Raw genomic sequence first — 20,933 nt, forward strand, 5'->3', positions numbered from 1 at the left:
TTATGCATAACAGTAAAGTTATTATTAAAGAAAAGTTTTGGAGTACTGATTCACCCCTCCCCTCTCAGTACATTAGCTTTCCATATTGGGCCTAACAGCAAAGATGATAGTTAATACCGGAAGGATGATAAAAATTTCTACTGAAGGAGAGAACCTAATTGTTACCAGAATGAGGGTTTTGGAAAAGATGACAAAAGACAAGATAAGACAGTGTTTAGAGGTACTTGCTTTAAGTGTGGAGGAGGACATCATGTTTTCAAATGTAAGAAGATAGATAATACTGGGAGGAAAACCTTAGTGGAAGAAAGCCCCACCAGATAAGCTAAAAAAACAAAAGATGGAGAGCTATTGATGATGAGGAGAGCTTTGTGTCATACTAGAGAAGATAAAGAGCCCTTGCAAAGGCAAAATTTATTCAAGACTAGATGTAAAGTATCCGGTAAGTGCTGTAAAAAAGCTATTGATAGTGGTAGTTTGGATAATCTTGTTTCAGAAGAAATGGTGAATAAATTGAATTTTGAAATATTGAAACACCCTAAGCCTTATCAGATAGCATGGATTCAAGATGATCATATGTTGTTAGTAAGTGAGCAATGTTTAGTGAAATTGAAAATTGGGAATTATCATGATGAAGTTTTGTGTGATATTATGCCTATGGACATTTGTCACCTTTTGTTGGGTAGACCTTGGTACTTTGATAGACATGCAATACATGATGGGAGAAAGAACATATACACTATTGTAGCAAATGAGATGAAACAAACCTTGTTACCCTTGGAGGAGCGCCTGAAGAGTGAAGTCTGTATGAATGCTAGAATCTGTTTGGTGGATGGAAGGAATTTTTTGGATGGAATGAGACATGAGAATGTGTGTTTTTTCTCGGTTCCTAAGAAGACTATGAACCTGGAGCATGAAGAACAACCAGAGGAGATAAAGGAGTTGCTGATAGAATATAGAGACATCATTTCAGATAATGTACCTGATGGATTGCCACCTATAAGGAGTATCAGTCATTGCATGTAACTGATTCTCAGAGTTAGTTTGCCTAACAAAGCTTCACACTGGTTGACACAGGCAGAGAATGAAGAGTTGAATAGACAAGTGCAGGAATTGTTGAAGAAAGGTTTGGTCAGAAAAAGTTTGAGTCCTTGTGCAGTGTTAGCACCTAAGAAGAATGGAGAATGGAGTATGCATACCAATTCTAGAGCAATAAACAAGATCACAGTGAAGTACCAATTTCCTTTACCTAGAATAGATGACATAATGGATTGTTTGAGTGGAGCCAAATACTACACAAAGATAGACTTGAAGAGTGGATATCATCATATTAGAGAATCAGAGAAGGAGATGATTGGAAGGAAACATTCAAGACAAATGAGGGATTGTATGAATGGTTGGTGATGTCTTTTAGGTTGACTAATGCACCAAGTACTTTCATGAGATTGATGAATTTGGTATTGAATAAATTCTTGGCTAAGTTTGTCAATGTATATTTGGAAGACATTCTGATTTTCAGTAAGACCAAAGAGGAGCATTTGTTGCATTTAAGACAAGTTTTGCCGAGGTTGAGAGAAGAAAAGTTGTTGTTAATCCTTAAGAAGTGTACTTTCATGAAGGAAGAGTTCGTCTATTTGGGATTTATGATATCTACGAATGGATTGAAGATGGACCTCAAGAAGGTAAAAGCAGTAGTTGAATGGCCTACATCGAAAAGCATTGGAGAGGTAAGATTATTTCATGGATTAGCTAGTTTCTATCGGAAGTTTATCAGGAATTTCAGTTCAATGTGTAACCCTATGACTGAGACAATGAGAGGAGATAGGAAGGAATTCAAGTGGACAACCAGAGCAAATAAAAAATTTGAATTGCTGAAGCAGAAAGTGACTAAACAACCTGTGTTAGCTTTACCAAATTTTGACATTGTATTTCAAGTGGACTGTGATGCAAGTGGGAATGCAATTGGAGCAGTATTAAGTCAAGAAGGGAGAGTAGTAGCTTATTTTAGTGAGAAGTTGAATGATTCCTATAAAGCGAAAAAATCAAACCCTCGTTGTTCTCCCCTCCCCAACTCAAAGGAGAGAGAAGGGAGAGTCACTAGGGTTGATGGTTTTCACTTAGGGGAGACTTTACATTCAAAAGAGGGGTTGAAACCCACAAGATCCAATCCCACGCAATGCAATATTGGATTCTAAATGAGTTTCAAGGGTTAAGACATCAAGGATACCCTCTTTTGTAAAGAATGTAGATAGAAAGATTGAACTAAGAATGCATGTAAAGTAGGAAAGATTTGCTTATAAACAGAGATAGGGATATGGGATGAAGCTGCGGACCTAGAATTAGTAGTAAAATGTCGAGACGGTGCTGTTCTGCAAATTTGAGTGAAAGTTGATGGGACGATGGCGCCCGGCGTGCACACGGTCCTCCAAAAAATCCGCGAAATGAAGGGGGATCTGTTCGTCTCTGCACAAGGATTCCAGATCTTCAATTACAGCCGCGTACCTGCAACCTACACACAGAAAAGAGAGGACGATTGGGGGGTTAGGGATGAGGGGTTTTCCTTTAGGTCAAACCCCAATTTTGGAATTAACCAAGAAATGAGAATGCTGTAAATGTAAATGTTTGTAATGTAAACAAGTACTGATACCTTGTTGTAAGAATGTATTCTTACATGTGAAGGTGTAATGTATGTAGTATGTTGTATGTTGTATGTGATCTCCTCTTCAATGGTTGAATCCTTGTCTTGAATGCAACACTTAGCCTTGAATGGAGACTTAGAATGCTCAATTGCTTGAAGGAATGCTTGAATGCTTGAATGTTTGAATGTTTGAATATCGCTTTCGCCTCTTGCTCTTGCTTATTTCCTTTTTTCGACCTCCTCAAATGGGAGAGGAAATGTAGTTTATATACTTGTCAATTAGGGTTGATAGACTGATTTTCCCGACCTTAGGCCGACCAGGAAACATTATTTTCCAATTTGCAAACTTAAAGACCCGAAGCCCCATAAGAGACCGGGCCCAAAATAGGGCTAGGGACTAGGGTGCTGGGCGCCATGGTCCTAGGGGACCAGGGCGCTAGGTGCTCTAGTCCTGAAGGACCAGGGTGCTGGGCACCATGGTCCCACCTCCCGGGACAGCAGGGTGCAAGGAGGATCAGGCCAGGGTACTGAAAAATACAGTTTTTGGTGTCATAAGCAAGTTTCGGGGTCTCCATTCAGGTTCTGTGTCGCATCACCATCATGAAGACCCAAATGCGGTCGAAATTTCAAGTGTCGCAATTTTAGGATGCTACATTTAGCCCCCACTTTAGCGAGAGTATAAGCGTACGCTCATACTTCCAGTAAAGTACTTGGAAACAACATTGAAAAACTTTCACCACGTCAAGGAGGCAAGATACACCAAGCCCCCAGTGGACTAAGGATCTTACGACTTCGATTGACAAAGTAAAAGGGAAGATCACGAGGGAGAACCATGACTGTCAGTAATAAGGTTCCCTCACTATGAGTCATGCAAGAAAGATATCAAAAATTTCCAAGGCAAAGCTAAATTTGTCAAGAAATTTTCAAGTATCTTGAAAAGATATGAATGGGATGTATGCCCCCCTACGTTAAAGCGATCGCACACGCCTCACTGGGGGTGATTGCTTTAAGGTAGTGATACATATAAGAAATGAGAAAGGAGCATGTTATCACAAGGATTTAGCCCCCAAGTGTGAGAGAAGCCCAAGGATAATAGACACAAAACACAAAGCACAAGGTGACTTCGCTTTCCTTGGGGTCAGTATGCTGTATGATAACTCATGTATATCATATGTATGTATGCATAATTGTTCTTCATTCCCCAATCAAGGAAGGTCACCTAGAAGAAGGGAAAACTTTTGTCTTTTGAGTCAACATGAGAGAGACCAAAAGAGATCTCAATGTTTTGCATCATCCTCAAGTAGACAACACTAAGGACAACAAATAGAAGAATGGGAATAACACATAGAAGAAGTAACAAAAGAGAGGAGGAGAGAGTCTGCTATGCTAATGAACTAGTCTAGCACGTCATCTACCCCCCGATCTTGCTGATCAATATTTCGGGAAGGTAGGAAACACACTAGAGGAGGAACATCCAACACAGTAGATGGAGGTATCACAAGATCCAAACAAGGGCTATGTTCATACCCCAAGCCACGGTGTTCTTGTCTAGGAGCTAGGATAAGTGCTTTAGAAAATTCGTTAGATAGATGGTTATCAACATCAACATATTCATATTCACTATCAGAATGAACAGGAGTAACATTTTCATCATGAATAACATTTTCATCTATATCATCAAGATTTATAAAAATAGGATCTTTAACTCACACAGGATCAAGACCATCATGCACCTTATGTTCAGGAGATTTCGGCTCAATCGTCAGCTGAGGAGAAAATAGAATAATATTAGTTGAAGGTGTTTCTGGGGATTGCAAAGTTTGAGAAGCAGCTGCCTGAGCTCTAAGATGACGCTTTCATCGGCGTTCACGTGCAGAACGATTTCGTCTAGTCTTAGTAGGAAGTTGCGAAGATTGAGGAGGAGGAATGTTCTCATCCTTATCACTTGGGTGTTTAGGTTGTGGTCTCTTAGGTTGAACAATAGGAGAAGAGGAAGGTCTCTTCTCTCCATAAGAGGAAGGAGGAGAAACTGCTCCATATAAGTGAGGAATATTTGGTTTAGGAAGGAGACCAAGTCCATCATGACGAGGAGGGATAGGTCTACTTTTAGGAAGTTTATTAGATATAGGCATAGTCACATCCATAGGGATGGGTTGGGAATCTTCTTGAGGAAAGACATTAGTTTTATCTTTCAAAGGAAGAACTTCCTTCTCAAGAACGATAGGAATGTCAAGTTTGGGTGTTCTAGGTTCACTTAGAGATAGGATCATATCTTTTTTCCACTTTTGATAAGATTTGAAAAGATGATCACTTCACGGAGGAAGAGATTGGAATTGTTTAGGCCAAAAGCAATCAATAGGAATGCTAGAAGTTCTTTTAGCTGGTTTAAAGAGACTATGATTGACAGTAACAACTTCACCATTATGGGGAAATTTCAAACACTTGTGAATAGGAGAAGCAATAGCTTTCATGGAAGACAGCCAAGGATAGCCTAGCTTCACACGAAATTGTTTGGATGATGGAATAATAGCAAAGTTCACATCAAGGGATTTATTATGGACCTCAATAGGTAATGTAATAGAACCAAATGCAGGAGAAGAAAATGCATCAAATAGTTTCACAACCACATTCATTTCATCATAGATCACTTGATTCAATTGCAAAGTAAAAAGAAATTCTTCAATAATGATATTAACCATACAAGAAGGATCAATAAGCACCCCACGGCAAGGTGTATTCTTGACTTTTGCAACTATATATAAAGGACCATCAGGTGCCCTGATAGTTTCACTGGAATCAAAGGTGATGGAAGGTTCTTTAGGGATTTTCTGCTGCTCTACAAAGTTAATCACATTCGGAGTCATAGACACAAGATCATTAGGTGAGACAGAGGAATCAGTAGTATCAATCGCATTAGAGGTATGAGAAGGTAATGGATCAGCTAAAATCTGAAGGTTTTGGTTAGAAGGAGCTACAGATGTGTTGCCTTTATCATTCACTCCAGAAACAGAAATAGTATTATTATCAATCAAATCTTGAATTTTACCCTTTAAAGCAAAACATTTTTCAATATCATGCCCAGGATGACGATGAAATTGACAAAAAGATTTGTTATCAAAATAGGGTGAGTTAATCTTTGCAGGATCTATTTGCCTTATAGGAGGAAGAGTAAGCACATTTTGTTCCAATAACTTATTCATAATACTATGCAATGATTCATTCAAAGGAGTGAACTTTCTTTCTTTCTTGAAAAACTTAGAAATAGGAGGCACACTTGATGCCGCATTCACATTGTTGATGATGTTTTCATTGAATTTAATGGACTCTCTGTTCGGTTTAAACTTCCCAAATGGTTGTTGACTACTATCACCCTTATCACTCGGAGCCATACGATTTGTTTGTTCCATTTGACTCACAATCAGTTGATAATTGTGAAGAGTTGCGCACAACTGGTGGAAAGAAGTAAACTCAGAAAATAGGAGTTTTTCTCTAATATCTTTTTGTAAATTAGAAATAAAGATTCTTTGAATATCATTATCAGGCATTGGAAAAGAAATTTGAGCATACAAATGCTTATATCTACCAATGAAATCAGTCACTTTTTCTTTAACACCTTGTTTACAATGCATTAAATCAATCAAAGTAACTTTAGGACTTATATTGTTTTGAAATTGTTGAATAAAAGCATTTGCAAGTTGTTTGAAAGAAGTAATAGAATAAGAAGGCAACGAGCAATACCATTGTAGGGCTTTATCTCTTAATGTTCTAGTAAACAGTTTTGCAAGCAACCTTTGGTCATAAGCAAAATCAGTACATATTGTTTGAAAGGTCTTAACATGTGTTAGAGGATCACCCTTACCATTATAAAGCTCCAAATGCAGAATTTCAACATGTTTAGGGGGGATAGCTCGAACAATGTCAAGAGAAAGTGGGCTCGCAACATCAAATGTGGGCACACTAAACTTAGATTGATTCATAGAGGCAATTTGTTGCTGTAAAGAAGAAATAGTGTGTGCAAGATTGTTAATGGTCGCTTCAGTCGAAGAATTCATATTAGATGTGTTAGATTGTGATGGAGGTGTTATGTTATTGAAAGAAGGTAGAGAGTAAGGTGGTGGGACGCTATGATAGTTAGTCATAGGAGATGATTGGAAAGGAGGAATGGAAGGGTTAAATGAATTTCCCCCTTGCGTCATGTTCATTTGTGGAGATATAATAGGAACACTTATTGAAGGAATGAATGAAGAAGTTGGATTAAATGAAGGAAGAGGATTGATTGAAGAAGAAGGATTTCCCCCATGACTAGTGATCATAGGAGGAATGTCTTGTATTGAAGTAGTCATCATGTTTGATGTAAAAGTAGGTATAGTAGCAATAGGAGTTGTCAAAGGAATAGAACAATTAACTTGAGTAGGAGGTTGTGTATTACCTAAGGTTTCAGCACAACTCTTCATAGGCATCACATTCGAATCCACAATGTGTGCAATACCACGCAAAATATCAATTCCATTCTTATCACTTTGAACCATACGTTTTAGACCCTCAATTAAAGGAAGAGCTTCACTATCAGGGTATTCTTGAGACATCCATTGTCGAAAATCATCAAATTGGTTATCCAATTTTGAAAGTTGTTCTATAGAAACCTCATGGAGAGCTTCTTCATCATTAAGAGGATTAGAGGAATTACCCATGTCCTCGTTAAAAAGGCCATTCAAATTAGGTTCCATCTCCTCGGTAATTACACCTTGGAAAGACTTAATTCTAAGGGTTCGTCTAATGGGAATAGTGTAAGTAGGACTTATTGTTGTAAAACTCATGCACTAAAAAGAGAGAGAGATTTTGAATTTTAGAGGTAGCAAATTTCAATAAAATCAGCCATTCTCCTAGATTTAAGCTATTAAATACAATCAAGAAAATCTCCCGAAATTTCGGAAAAAATGTCCGGGACCGTGGCGAACGGAGTGCACACGATCCTCGCAACTTTTTTCAAAATTTTTAGGGATGAAAATTATGATGATTTTAAAGCTAATCTGAAAAAATTGAGTGATTTTACGATCTGTAGATAGGCCAAATTAAAGTTGCAATCTCAAAATTGAACCCTACCAAGATTGTTGAAAAATGTAAATTTTGAATTTTGAAAAAGAGAGGGAAACTGAAATTTTGAATTTTATGATCTTAGAGGGAATGCTAAAAGCAATGCAGGCTTTGAAATTTAAAAGTTGACTCGATTTCATGCAAAATTTGAATTTGAAAGTGGAAATCAAAGTTGTTGCAATTAAACACTTAATTTCAAAAGTCACAAATTGTAAAAATTTGAATAAAGTACTGAAATTTCGAATGAATGCCAACACACTTTTCAGATTTAGGACTGTAAGAAACACAATTTTGATATGAATTTCAATTTCAACAATTTTTGAATGATTAGAAGCCTCAATCCAAGCAATCGCTAGACCAACTTTGACTTTAATTTTGAAGGTGTTAAAATTGATAAAATCAGCCAAAATTCTGGGTTTTAGCAGAAAAATACAGTAAGATCTAGCTCCCGAAATTTCAGAAAAAATGTCGGGGACGATGGCGCTCGGGGTGCACACGGTCCTCGCAACTTTTTTCCAAATTTTTAGGGATGAAATATATTGTGATTTTATTGCGGAATCCAAAGTTACAGCCGATTTGGAGGTGTTTTGATCAGTGAAATTATCAGTCAAAGGTTGAATCAAGAAGGTCTTAAAAATTAGGGTTTTGACATTTAACCACTTAATTTTCAGAATTAAAGCACAAATATGAATTGATAATTTACCATAGAAGGGTAGATCTAAAACAAGCATTAACAATTAAACATTTCACAAGTTTAATTACTAAAAAGAAAATTTTAGGGTTTTAATGCAATTAGCCTCTAAAATTTGCAAAAGATCGAACATGGAAATATAATTAGGAAAGCAAAATTTTCAGATCTAACCATGAATAATCAGAATGAGGATGTTCACGTCGGGTTCACCAAAATGTAAAGTGGAAAAATCGAACCCTCGTTGTTCTCCCCTCCCCAACTCAAAGGAGAGAGAAGGGAGAGTCACTAGGGTTGATGGTTTTCACTTAGGGGAGACTTTACATTCAAAAGATGGGTTGAAACCCACAAGATCCAATCCCACGCAATGCAAGATTGGATTCTAAATAAGTTTCAAGGGTTAAGACATCAAGGATACCCTCTTTTGTAAAGAATGTAGATAGAAAGATTGAACTAAGAATGCATGTAAAGTAGGAAAGATTTGCTTATAAACAGAGATAGGGATATGGGATGAAGCTGCAGACCTGGAATTAGCAGTAAAATGTCAAGACGGTGTTGTTCTACAAATTTGAGGGAAAGTTGATGGGACGATGGCGCCCGGCGTGCACACGGTCCTCCGAAAAATCCGCGAAACGAAGGGGGATCTATTCGTCTCTGCACAAGGATTCCAGATCTTCAATTGCAGCCGCGTACCTGCAACCTACACACAGAAAAGAGAGGACGATTGGGGGTTAGGGATGAGGGGTTTGCCTTTAGGTCAAACCCCGATTTTGGAATTAACCAAGAAATGAGAATGTTGTAAATGTAAATGTTTGTAATGTAAACAAGTACTGATACCTTGTTGTAAGAATGTTTGTATTCTTACATGCGAAGGTGTAATGTATGTAGTATGTTGTATGTTGTATGTGATCTCCTCTTAAATGGTTGAATCCTTGTCTTGAATGCAACACTTAGCCTTGAATGGAGACTTAGAATGCTCAATTGCTTGAAGGAATGCTTGAATGCTTGAATGTTTGAATGTTTGAATATCGTTTTCGCCTCTTGCTCTTGCTTATTTCCTTTTTTCAACCTCCTCAAATGGGAGAGGAAATGTAGTTTATATACTTGTCAATTAGGGTTGATAGACTGATTTTCCTGACCTTAGGCCGACCAGGAAACATTATTTTCCAATTTGCAAACTTAAAGACCCGAAGCCCCATAAGAGACTGGGCCCAAAATAGGGCCAGGGACCGGGGCGCTGGGCGCCATGGTCCTGGGGGACCAGGGCGCTAGGCGCCCTAGTCCTGAAGGACCAGGGCATTGGGCGCCATGGTCCCACCTCCCGGGACAGTAGGTTGCAAGGAGGATCAGGCCAGGGTACTGAAAAATGCAGTTTTTGGTGTCATAAGCAAGTTTCGGGGTCTCCATTCAGGTTCCGTGTTGCATCGCCATCGTGAAGACCCAAATGCGGTCAAAATTGCAAGTGTCACAATTTTAGGACACTACAATTCCAAGAGGAGATATTTAGTGTATGATCAAGAATTTTATGCCATAATTCAAGCATTGAAGAAGTGGAGACATTATCTATTGCCTAAGGAATTTGTGTTATATACTGACCATCAAACCTTGCAGTATTTGAACAGTTAGAAATAGTTGAATCAGAGACATATGAGATGGCTAGAATTCTTATAGAGTTACACCTTTGTGTTGAAGCATAGGAGTGGGAAGTCAAACAAAGTTGTTGATGCATTAAGTAGAAGGAGGAATCTGCTAACAAAGATTAGAGTGACAATATTAGGATTCGAGGAGTTGAAGACCTTGTATGATGATGACCTAGATTTTGTAGAACCTTGGAAAGCATGTAGAGCACCGGTTATGGTAGATAGAAGCAAATGGTTGGATTATTTCATTCAGGATGAGATGTTAATCAAAGGATTTCAGTTGTGTATACCTAAAAGTTCTATGAGGGAGAATCTAATAAAGGAGAAGCATAGTAGAGGATTAGCCGAACACTTTGGTGTTGACAAAACAATAGCATTGGTGAGTGAACATTACTTTTGGCCTTAGATTTATAAGGATGTTAGGAAATTTGTGCAAAGTTGTAGAGTTTGTCAACAAAGGCAGTAGTCAGTATGTAGGATTGTATACACCTTTGACAGTACCAGAGAGACCTTGGGAGGACATAAGCATGGATTTCATACTTGGATTGCCTAAGATGCAAAGAGGGAATGATTCTATATTTGTGGTAGTGGATAGATTCTCAAAGATGGCTCATTTCATACCTTGTAAGAAGACATCAGATGCAATGCATGTAGATGACTTATTTTTCAAGGAAGTAGTGAGATTACATGGATTACCTAAAAGAATAGTTTCAAATAGAGACACTAAGTTTGTTGGTTAGTTTTGGAGAACACTTTGGAAGAAGATGAAGATAGATTTGATATTCAGTTCTACTTTTCACCCATAGAATGATGGACAGAGAGAGGTAGTAAACAAGAGCTTGGGAAATTCATTGAGATGCTTAGTTGGAGATAAAACCGGAAGTTGGGATTTGATTCTTGCACAAGCAGAGTTTGTCTACAATAATTTGGTGAACAAGAGTACTAGAAGAACACCTTTTGAGATTGTTACTGGATCACACCCTAGAGGTATATCAGAATTGAGAGATATCAATAATGGAGACAAGCGAATTGCAGAGGCAAAATAATTTACAGATCACATGAAGGCTTTACATATTCAGGTTAAGCAGGATTTGGAGCATATAAACAACAAGTATAAGGAAAAAGTAGATGAGAAAAGAAAACATAAGGGATTTGAAGTTGGTGATGAAGTGGTGATGTATCTGAGAAAATAAATATTTACAGTTGGAACCTATAACAAGTTGCACATGAGGAAGTGTGGACCTTGTAAGATCTTGAGGAAGTTTAGTTCCACAAATGTATATGAAGTAGAATTACCGGATAGTTTGAGTATTTCATCTATATTCAACATTGCAGATCTACATCAGTATCATGAATCAGAACTCAGTGAAGATGATATTGCAGACTTGGAGAAACAGTTGCCTCAGAAGGAACCTAAGTAGATTGTGTCATGCCCAACTTTAGGGCACGAACGGAAATTTTTTTTTTAAAATACTTAACTAATTATCGACTAACTAAATTAAAATAATGCAACTTAGTGCAATTAACTTAAATAAATAATGCATTTTGGGTCAGGTCATAGCTATGTTTGAGTCAGTCAGGTAATTAAATCCAATTTAGGAAGAGAGGGTAACTAAGTTATCAATGAACTAAGATTTCTCCCAAAACGGAAATCCACTAAGCTTCATTAATAAATAATTAACATTCCAAAATGGCGAATTAATCTTGACCATATACCCTTTTAAAATTATTCTTATTTATCTACCAAATCCACTAGGATTCCTAATTTAATTATCCTGGTAATTTTAAAACATTTTATTTAATTTGAAACATCTATATTTAAAATTCACTTTATAATCTTTTACTTGATTTGGCCCTCTTAGCCCTACAAGAACTTAATGGTTTATCCCCTTTTTTTTTTTTTTCTAATTTACCTAATCATTAAAACCCCTCTTATGAAATTTCTCTACATAAGCCCAGTATTACACAACAGTATTCCAAACTTAACTTTATACCTAACTATATTAATTCAGATTAAAAAAATCAATACAATTCTACTTACATGTATATATATATATATATATGTATATATATATGTGTATATATATATATATATATATATATATATATATATTCATTTTTATATACATTTTTACATAGTTATCTATTTAAATACTCTGATTATGGATGTATTCCCAAAAGAAGTGGGGGGGTTTAAATTTCACTTTTACATTTCCTCTTTTTTTTTTTAAAACAATTTTTTTATTTTACGACTACCTATATATCTATATATATATGTATGTATATGTATATATATCTAAATATATATACATATATGCACATTTATATATATAAGTTTATATATAATCATCTATGCACATAGTTTATATATATATATATATATATATATATATATATATATATATATATATATATATATATATATATATATATATATATATATATATATATATATATATATATATATACAATAATATATATATATATATACAACTATTTTTATATTATATCATTTAATAACTTGTTATAAACCCCATACAAAATAGATCTCACATGTTTATTAAGCCTGAGAGTGTTGCCCTAACCCGAAGATTAGGGTTAGGGTGAACACGCTTATGCCCAAACTTTTCTTTCTCTTTCTTTTTTGTGTTCATGGCCTAACTTGTTTTTGGGCGAAGTTTTTTTTTTTTTTTATTTTGTTTTGGAGGTCACGGCGTGGAGAGAAAGAGACGGGCGGAGCGGGAAATGAGAGGGCCGAGCTGTAAGAGAACCAGAACCGCGACGTCTCCTTTTAATAGCGTCGAGGGTTTGCGGAGGGGAAGTACAAGACGAGGGACTTGCAACGCGGGGGCGCCGCTGCTGCGGACGCCGCCGCCGCAGGCTGCGGTTCCCGCAGTCTGCGGCGTCGCCGCCCGCAGGCTGCGGCCGCCCGTCCCCAGGAGCTACGGCCCGCACAAACCCTGGTGCCCCTTTTTTTTGTGTTAAACGATTTCGCCCGGTGTTAAAGCATTCAGTTTTTTTTTATAATAATTTTTAAATAGCATTAGGATATATATAAATATATATATATTTATATATATATATATACATAAATATATATATATATATACATATATATATATATTTATTTATATATATATATAATATAATCTGGTAAAAAGAAATGTCTCAGGTTCTTTGTTTGAAACTGGCAGTTTGTTGTAAATGAATATATATATACTTAATCATAGTATCAGTTTACTCCTCCTTTTTGGGTAATATCAGATCTGGAAAAGTATTATTTTTTTTTTTTTAAAAAAAAAACAGATTCTTCTTAAATGATTCTTAATGGTTAAATATATATTTATATATATATATATATATATATATATATATATATATATATATATATACATATATATATATATATATACATATATATATATATATTTTAAAAGGACTGGATTAACAAGATTGCCAGATTTTCTTGCTGTTTTAAAATATTATCAGAACTGTATCTAGAACCAGTTTGTCCAAACAACATCTAAAGGTAATAAATATTAAAAGCTAAATATTCTTTTGAAAGAAAGGAACTATTTTAATCAGTTTTAATTTCTGCAATAACATCAACTTTAAAAGACTTTTTTATAAATTTCTTGGCAGCATTAAATAGATAAATAATGGACTGTTTTCATTTAAATTTACAGCAACTTAGTTTTCATCTATTTGCAGAATACATGTAAAATAAAATGCATTTACTATTCCTTTGCAACATAAAAACTTTCATAAAATCTAATACATTACTTTTTCATTTGCAACTACTAGAAATAGGGATAGAAAGCAACAAATATTTCATTATCAAGTAGATATCAAGTAATTTCATGTACACAAAAATAATCTTGAATACATATGGGTTGAACACCCTACAATGTATTTCTCTACATAGTTACTTAAAAATAATACAACTTTTTTTTTGAAGGAAAATACTACAACATTGAATGCTTCCATTTCTTCCCTATCTTTTAAACATCTTTCTGCAACAAAAATCAGCCACATAGCTCTTTAATCCATCTTTTCCCATTCCCATGCAACCTGCATTAAAACATATTTTGACCATGGGAAGCTCACCTCCCAGCCTAGGCTTACTAGAAGCCACCCCCGAGCTTGGAGAACCAAGCACTAGACGGGTTACACACATACAAACCCCACAACAAACATAGAAACACATTTACATACAAATATCCCTTCCCAAGCTACACATTCACCACTTTCATGGTGACTCTTCCATGGGTGGAAGTGGACCAAGTACCAATGGGGAGAATGCATGCCAAAAAAAAACAATACTACATTAGCCACCTCATGGCAACACAATGCAACCCAAATACTTTCACAAACCTTATGCCCCCCAAAAAGGCTCAAGGCCATATATGCTCCCCTTATGACCCCCAAATGCATACACATGGCTATGCATCAAGGGTCACCAAGGACTCCCTTGAGAACACTCTCCATAAGGAGAGCCTCTCACCCATGGCTGTCAAACTCCTTCCACCCCAAGATCTTCCTACCCTCCCAAGGATAGGAGATCTTGGACACTCCCAAAAACCACAAGAAACACAAACAAATACATGGAAAGGAAAACTACACATATTAACTTCAACCAAAAACTTCATAAGCACAATCTTACAAACAACTCTTTCATTTCACAAAACAACACAAATTATCATTTACAACATAATAAGAGAAAGAAGGGAGTAACCAACCTTATTCTACCAAAAGGTTTGCTAACTTTAGTTGGGGATGAGCTGCCCAATTCCCACTAACTTTCTCCAAAATTCCACTAAAAATGCCAAACTCCTACTAACTTTCTTCCAAACAAGCAAAATCTCCAAGAAAGGAGAGTGGGTGATTACTCACTAAGTTTTCAAATTCTTGCCTAAGAAGGCCTCTCACACACTTCCCAACCCCTTGGGTGAGGTATGAGTTCCCATTGGTTGCCCTTCCCAAACTCTTGCACATTACTCAAATTGGAAAGGGAAAAGGTGGAAGAGGATGGGGAAGAGAGTTTAACTCCTAAAGGGAAGGTTCTCTATCCTAGGGAGAACTTTCTAAGTTCAATTTTCGTGCATCTTGGAATTATCACTTTTTGAAGTGACTTCATAGTCACATGGGAGAAGCCACATGTTGCAAAACACCCCTAACCCATAGGTATACCCTTAGGACCTTTGGAAAAGCCTAAAAACTTACCCTAGGAGTCCATTAAACCCTTTGGAAACTCCACTGAAGTTTACCTACGGGTCAAGCATGAGTTGACCACTCCCATGACTCCCTACCCAAGACAAATTTGGGACCACACTCATGTTTTTGAATTGGCTTTGGTAGAAACAAAACTCCCTCCAAGAGACAAGTCAACATCAATGACACTTAATCAGCACATGTGTCAAGTGACACAACAAAAATACAATATAAAAATCACACATGGAAAATTGGTCTCTTGAAGGACTACATAATTACATATAAATTAAATTTTACACTCAAGCATTATACACATCACAAATAAAATACATTACAAGGGGAGGGGTGTTGTCTCTCCAAATAGACAACTCCCGGCTTAACAAACACACATTGGTCTAGGCTTGATTCTCCATTAAATTCCATGGTCACATGGATAATTTTCCTGCGCATCTCAATTAACACATTAGTAACTCCAAATAATCACAATTATTCATAATCAAATACATGGATTCCATTGCAAATCAACACTCATACATTAGGCAACAATAATTCAATACCTCATTTGGTTTCAAATTCAATTTCACATAAACAATTAACATAATTTCCCAAAATTGAACCATTCATAAATAAGCATCATTTTCTTTCATTAAAATAAAATCCTGCAAATTTCCAATAATGACATACACCATCATAATATAATTCTATTCTAGAAATCATATCTAAAGTTTCATAATCATCATGCATGAAATAAAACATCAACAAGTGTCAGTGTGATCCAAATCATGGGATCATATAAGTTCTAAGTCCATAATGCATAAAGTAAAGCAACCATAATAGTCTCAATATGCAAATAACTGAAAATGTCAAACTGAATCGGGGTAGGGCCTCACAGATTGAAGATATTTTGGACAGTAGGATTGGGTGAAGTACCTGAAGCAGTCAGTACAAGGAGTATCTTTTGAAGTGGAAGGATAGACCCATTCAAGATTCATCTTGGATTTCATAGGTAGAGGTGGACTGCCTTGGTTTCCCTCTAACCCTAGCAAAGTGAGGGACTCACTTTTTCCACAACCCCAGATGTCTGATGCATGAGCATCCCCAATTGTTGGCAATCTTGCATCAACCAAAAACTATTCCTTTCTAGTTTATTTTTTGTTTTGCAGTTTCAACATTTCTTTCCTTATTTTCTTGCATTTTCTCACCAGATCTTATGGAGTTGGATTTTTCTGAGGACTTGATCATCTTCCTTATTCCTAAACCATAGAGAATTTAGATCATTTACCGACAAGTTATTAATTCTGGATTACGAGATAGTTTTCTAGCTTAGGACATTAGGACCACTTGGACCTGTTTTTTATTTCTTGCAGATCCTTTCCATAGCTTGCAGAGCCCTAGTTTGTGGATTCCAATTTTCCTTGGCATGTGGCAAACCTTTCCTTTGATCTGCACTTCATCCTTTAGATTTTTTGGAGGAATCTCTTTGGCGGAGGCCGACCTGTTGGTTTTACATGTTGGATATTGTTCTTCGACATTTGATCCTTTTTGGGACAACTCGATCTTCTTGGATCATATAAATCATTGTAATTGAGCATTATAAATTATTTAGGAAGAACATAGAAGGCATATCTTAAGATTTAGTGGTTCGAAGTTGACCAATTTTGTAATTGAGCATGTATGCGGCAGACTAGTGAACCGAATCTTGTAACTCGGATGTTACTTGTTATCTTAATCAATTTTTATAATCTAATTCATTTAGTTATACATTGCCTCCATCATATCCTCATGTTTCCATTGTGCTCACTCTTTCTGCCCGATCCAGATTGATCTCTTGAGGTCTCTCCTAGCCCATGACTGCACCAGCAAGCCAATTGACTTATTATAGAATTACATCCATATGCATCAATATGGAATCACTGATCAAATTTAAATGACAATCTAATTATCAGACTATCAACTAATCCTATCCTAAGATCAGATACAACAATAAATAGCATCTGGAAATGCCCGGGTCATCCAAGAAAGATCTCATTCTCCAAGGTGAGAAAATGAAATGTGCAAATAGGTCAGCCCAAAATATGAAATAAAATCCTTCAAAAAAGAATCACCACAAACTGTGGGTGAACACGAAGGTTGGTCAAGCATCAAAGACCATCTAACAAGGGATTAGTGGGCTCCGCACATCAAGGAATTGCTCCACGAGACTCGGGAATGCCTACTAGCCATTAAGCTCAAATAGGTCCGGAAACATAAAACTGCCAGCCAATCCAGCAGTGGTAACTTGCCAAAAAGAGATCCAAATGAGATGTGGTTTGGGAACAAGGTAGAAGAAATGGAATGCAAACCAAATCTAGCTCCACACAATAAATGATCCAAGCCAAGGAATTCAGTGAAATCGTAGAAACTGAACTACTGAAATGAACAAAAAACAAAACTGAAAATGAAATTGTAGCTAGGAAATCGGTAAATCATCACAAACAATATAAAAACTAATCTAGCTCAATCACGAAAACTAAAATGCAATGATCTATCCTAAACACACTCAATAAAGACATGAAAATGAAACATTCAAAACTAAAGACTATGCAAACCAAATGTAGATCTAAATGCTTCCTTCATGCAGCTCCATTGTCCTTCTTTCTTCTCCAAATAGCCTTTGTTGTGGATCTCACCTTCAAGTGCACACACATGAGATGAAAGCAAGTAGACAAGATATTGGCACAAGAGTACTCGAAGTGTGATTGATTTGACAAAGTAATTCAAGCAAGTGATTATTAGATTGATAATGTGATTATTTCGATAATGTGATTACCCTTGATTGAAGAAAAATCATCCAATTTATAGAAAAATTGGAGAAAAGATCAAATTAGCATGAAATGGATATTAGAAGCAATTGATTTCAAAATGGCAAAATTGAGTGAAAAGAAGAAGGTTATGACACCTTCTATGTCATGAATTATGACATATTGCCAATGCAAAGATTAGAGGACTAGAGGCTTATGACATCTTTCTATGCCAAGAGTATGACGCATGAGAAATTCATGCTTCCACCGAAGCACAAAAATAGGGAGAACTAGAGAGAAATTAATTAGGTGGAAATTAAATTTGACAAATTAGAAAATAGGTGGAAATTAGGAAATTGATGCAAATTAGGTAAATTAATTAATAATTTTTCTTTCATTAATTAATTTACAAAAATAGGAGGAATTAATTAGCCAATTAAATAAACATTTAATTGTGACAAGAAGACTTAGGATAAATAAATAAATTATTTAACCTAGAGGGAAAATGCCAAACAAGATTAAATAAATAAATCATAAAACCTTGGAAGATGAATTAGAAATGCAAGGACGACAATTAGGTCTTGATGTAAGATTGATTTGATATCGATTCGATCATGATTTTGGATTAATAAATAATTTGATTGATAAATGCGCCAATTGACGAGGAACAATGACTAATTGATTCAAATTGACATGATTGAAAAGGATGACGATCGATGTCAAATCGATTGTAAAACGATGAGATTGACAAGTTGATAAGAGATTGACAAGATTGACCAAAATCATGATTAAAGATTGTTATCGACAAGACCAAATTCAAAAATGAGATAGATAAAGAATGTAGAAGAATGACTCGATGCTCGCAAATGATAAAAACCAAGTGCGCAACATGGAAGAAATGTTAATGCGATGCAAAAACCTAAAATAAGGCAATGCGCAAATATTAAAGTACGACTCCGCAAGCGTTGACCATTTTTAGGTGTCTACAGAAATATTTTTGGTTGATGCAAGATTGCCAAGAACTAGGGATGCTCCTGCATCAGTAGCTCTCATTTGTGGAAGGTGTTCTTGTTTGTTGTTTGATCTTGCAGGCTTGTGTTGCAATATTTTGTGTTGAAAAATTCAACAAGTCATATGTGCAATACAGGTTATGATGTTGTGTTGAGCAATACAGATGTATAATCAGAAAAGGAAAAACTAGAAAGTTGGTAGCAGAAGGCATTATGACAAGTGGAAATGATTATTATATAAAGGACAGAAGTGAAAACAAATGTTTTTTCACTTAGCACAATGAATGTTGGTTATGGTATAGAAAAATTGGGCATGTCAACTTTGATAACATGATGAAGATTTGCAATACTAAAAATGTAAGAGATTTTCCAAGGATTGTCAAGCCTACTGATACTTTGTGTAGAAAATTTCAACATGGAAAATAAACAAAGAGGAGTTTCAAGAACAAGGAGTATTTTACTTCCAAACTCCTAGAGCTGATTCATACATACCTTTGCAAACTGACAAGAATAAGAGGACTCAATGGAGAAAGTTATTTTATGTTGCTTATTGATGATTATTCTAGGATGACATGGGTTACATTTTTGAAAGAGAATTTTGAAGCTTTTGAAAGATTTGAAGTGTTCAAGTCAATGGTTGAAAATAAAGTAGATGCTAAAATCAAGTGTTTGAGATCTACTAGAGGAGGATAGTTTACTTCAAATGAGTTTGATAATATTTGTGAAATACATGGAATTAGAAGGCACTTGTCTATCCCTAGAACCCCTCAACAGAATGGAGTAGTATAAAGGAAGAAGAGGATTGTTATTGAGATGTTTAGAACTATGATGAAAGATTCTAACTTGGCTAATGTGTATTGGAAGAAAACTATGCATACTGTGTATATTCTGAACAGGGTATAGATAAGAGTGAATAATACTAAGACACCTTACTAGTTGTGGAATGAAAGACATCCTACTATGAAAGATTTCAAAATATTTGGAAGAAAGTGCAACATTAGAAGAGATGAAGAAGATCTTGGAAAGTTTGATACCAAAGTAGATGAAGGGATATTTCTAGGATATGCTACAATCAACAAAGCCTATCGGTGTTACAACAAGAGACTAGATAAAATTATTGAGAGAAAAAGTGTGAACGCATGTGAAGTGTGGGATTAGATTGCCCTGTCTAGAAACTAGTATTGAGATCATCCTCATTGTTGTAGAAGAAAAGAATGATCCAAAAAATGGAAAAGAAAAAGTAACAAGTCAAGAAGAAGAGGAAGAAGAAGAAGAATGAGAGCAAGTTATTAAAACCCCAACCAAATATGTGCAAAAGAATCATTCTAAAAAATAGATAATTGGAGATAAAAGAAAAGGAGTTTAGACTAGGAGAAGAGCTGCAGAAGCAAGTGATCAAGTAAATTACTATTTCCTTTCACTGGTGGAACCTAAACCATAAAGTAGACAAATGAGAGAGTTGGGTAAGAGCAATGGAAGAAAAACTAAATCAAATACAAAAAAATCAGGCATGGGAGTCAATACCTAGATCAGTGGACAAGAATGTGATAGGAACTAAATAGGTGTTCGGAAACAAGCTAAATGATAAACGACAAGTCACAAGGAATGAAGTGAGATTGGTATGTAAAGACTACTCACAAGTTGAAGGCATTGATTTTGAAGAAAATTTTGCCCCAATAGCTAGGATGGAAGCTATAAGGATGTTTCTTGCTTTATATGCTTATAATAACTTTAAGGTATATTAGATGGATGTTAAGTCAGCTTTTTTCAATGGATAACTTGAGGAAGAAGTATACATTGAGTAAGTGGATGGATTCAAATTGTCAGAAGAGCCAGATATGGTGTGTAGGTTGAAGAAAGTATTTTATGGACTTA

Source organism: Cryptomeria japonica, chromosome 7 (genome assembly GCF_030272615.1).
Source record: "Cryptomeria japonica chromosome 7, Sugi_1.0, whole genome shotgun sequence".
In the NCBI taxonomy this organism is placed as follows: domain Eukaryota; kingdom Viridiplantae; phylum Streptophyta; class Pinopsida; order Cupressales; family Cupressaceae; genus Cryptomeria; species Cryptomeria japonica.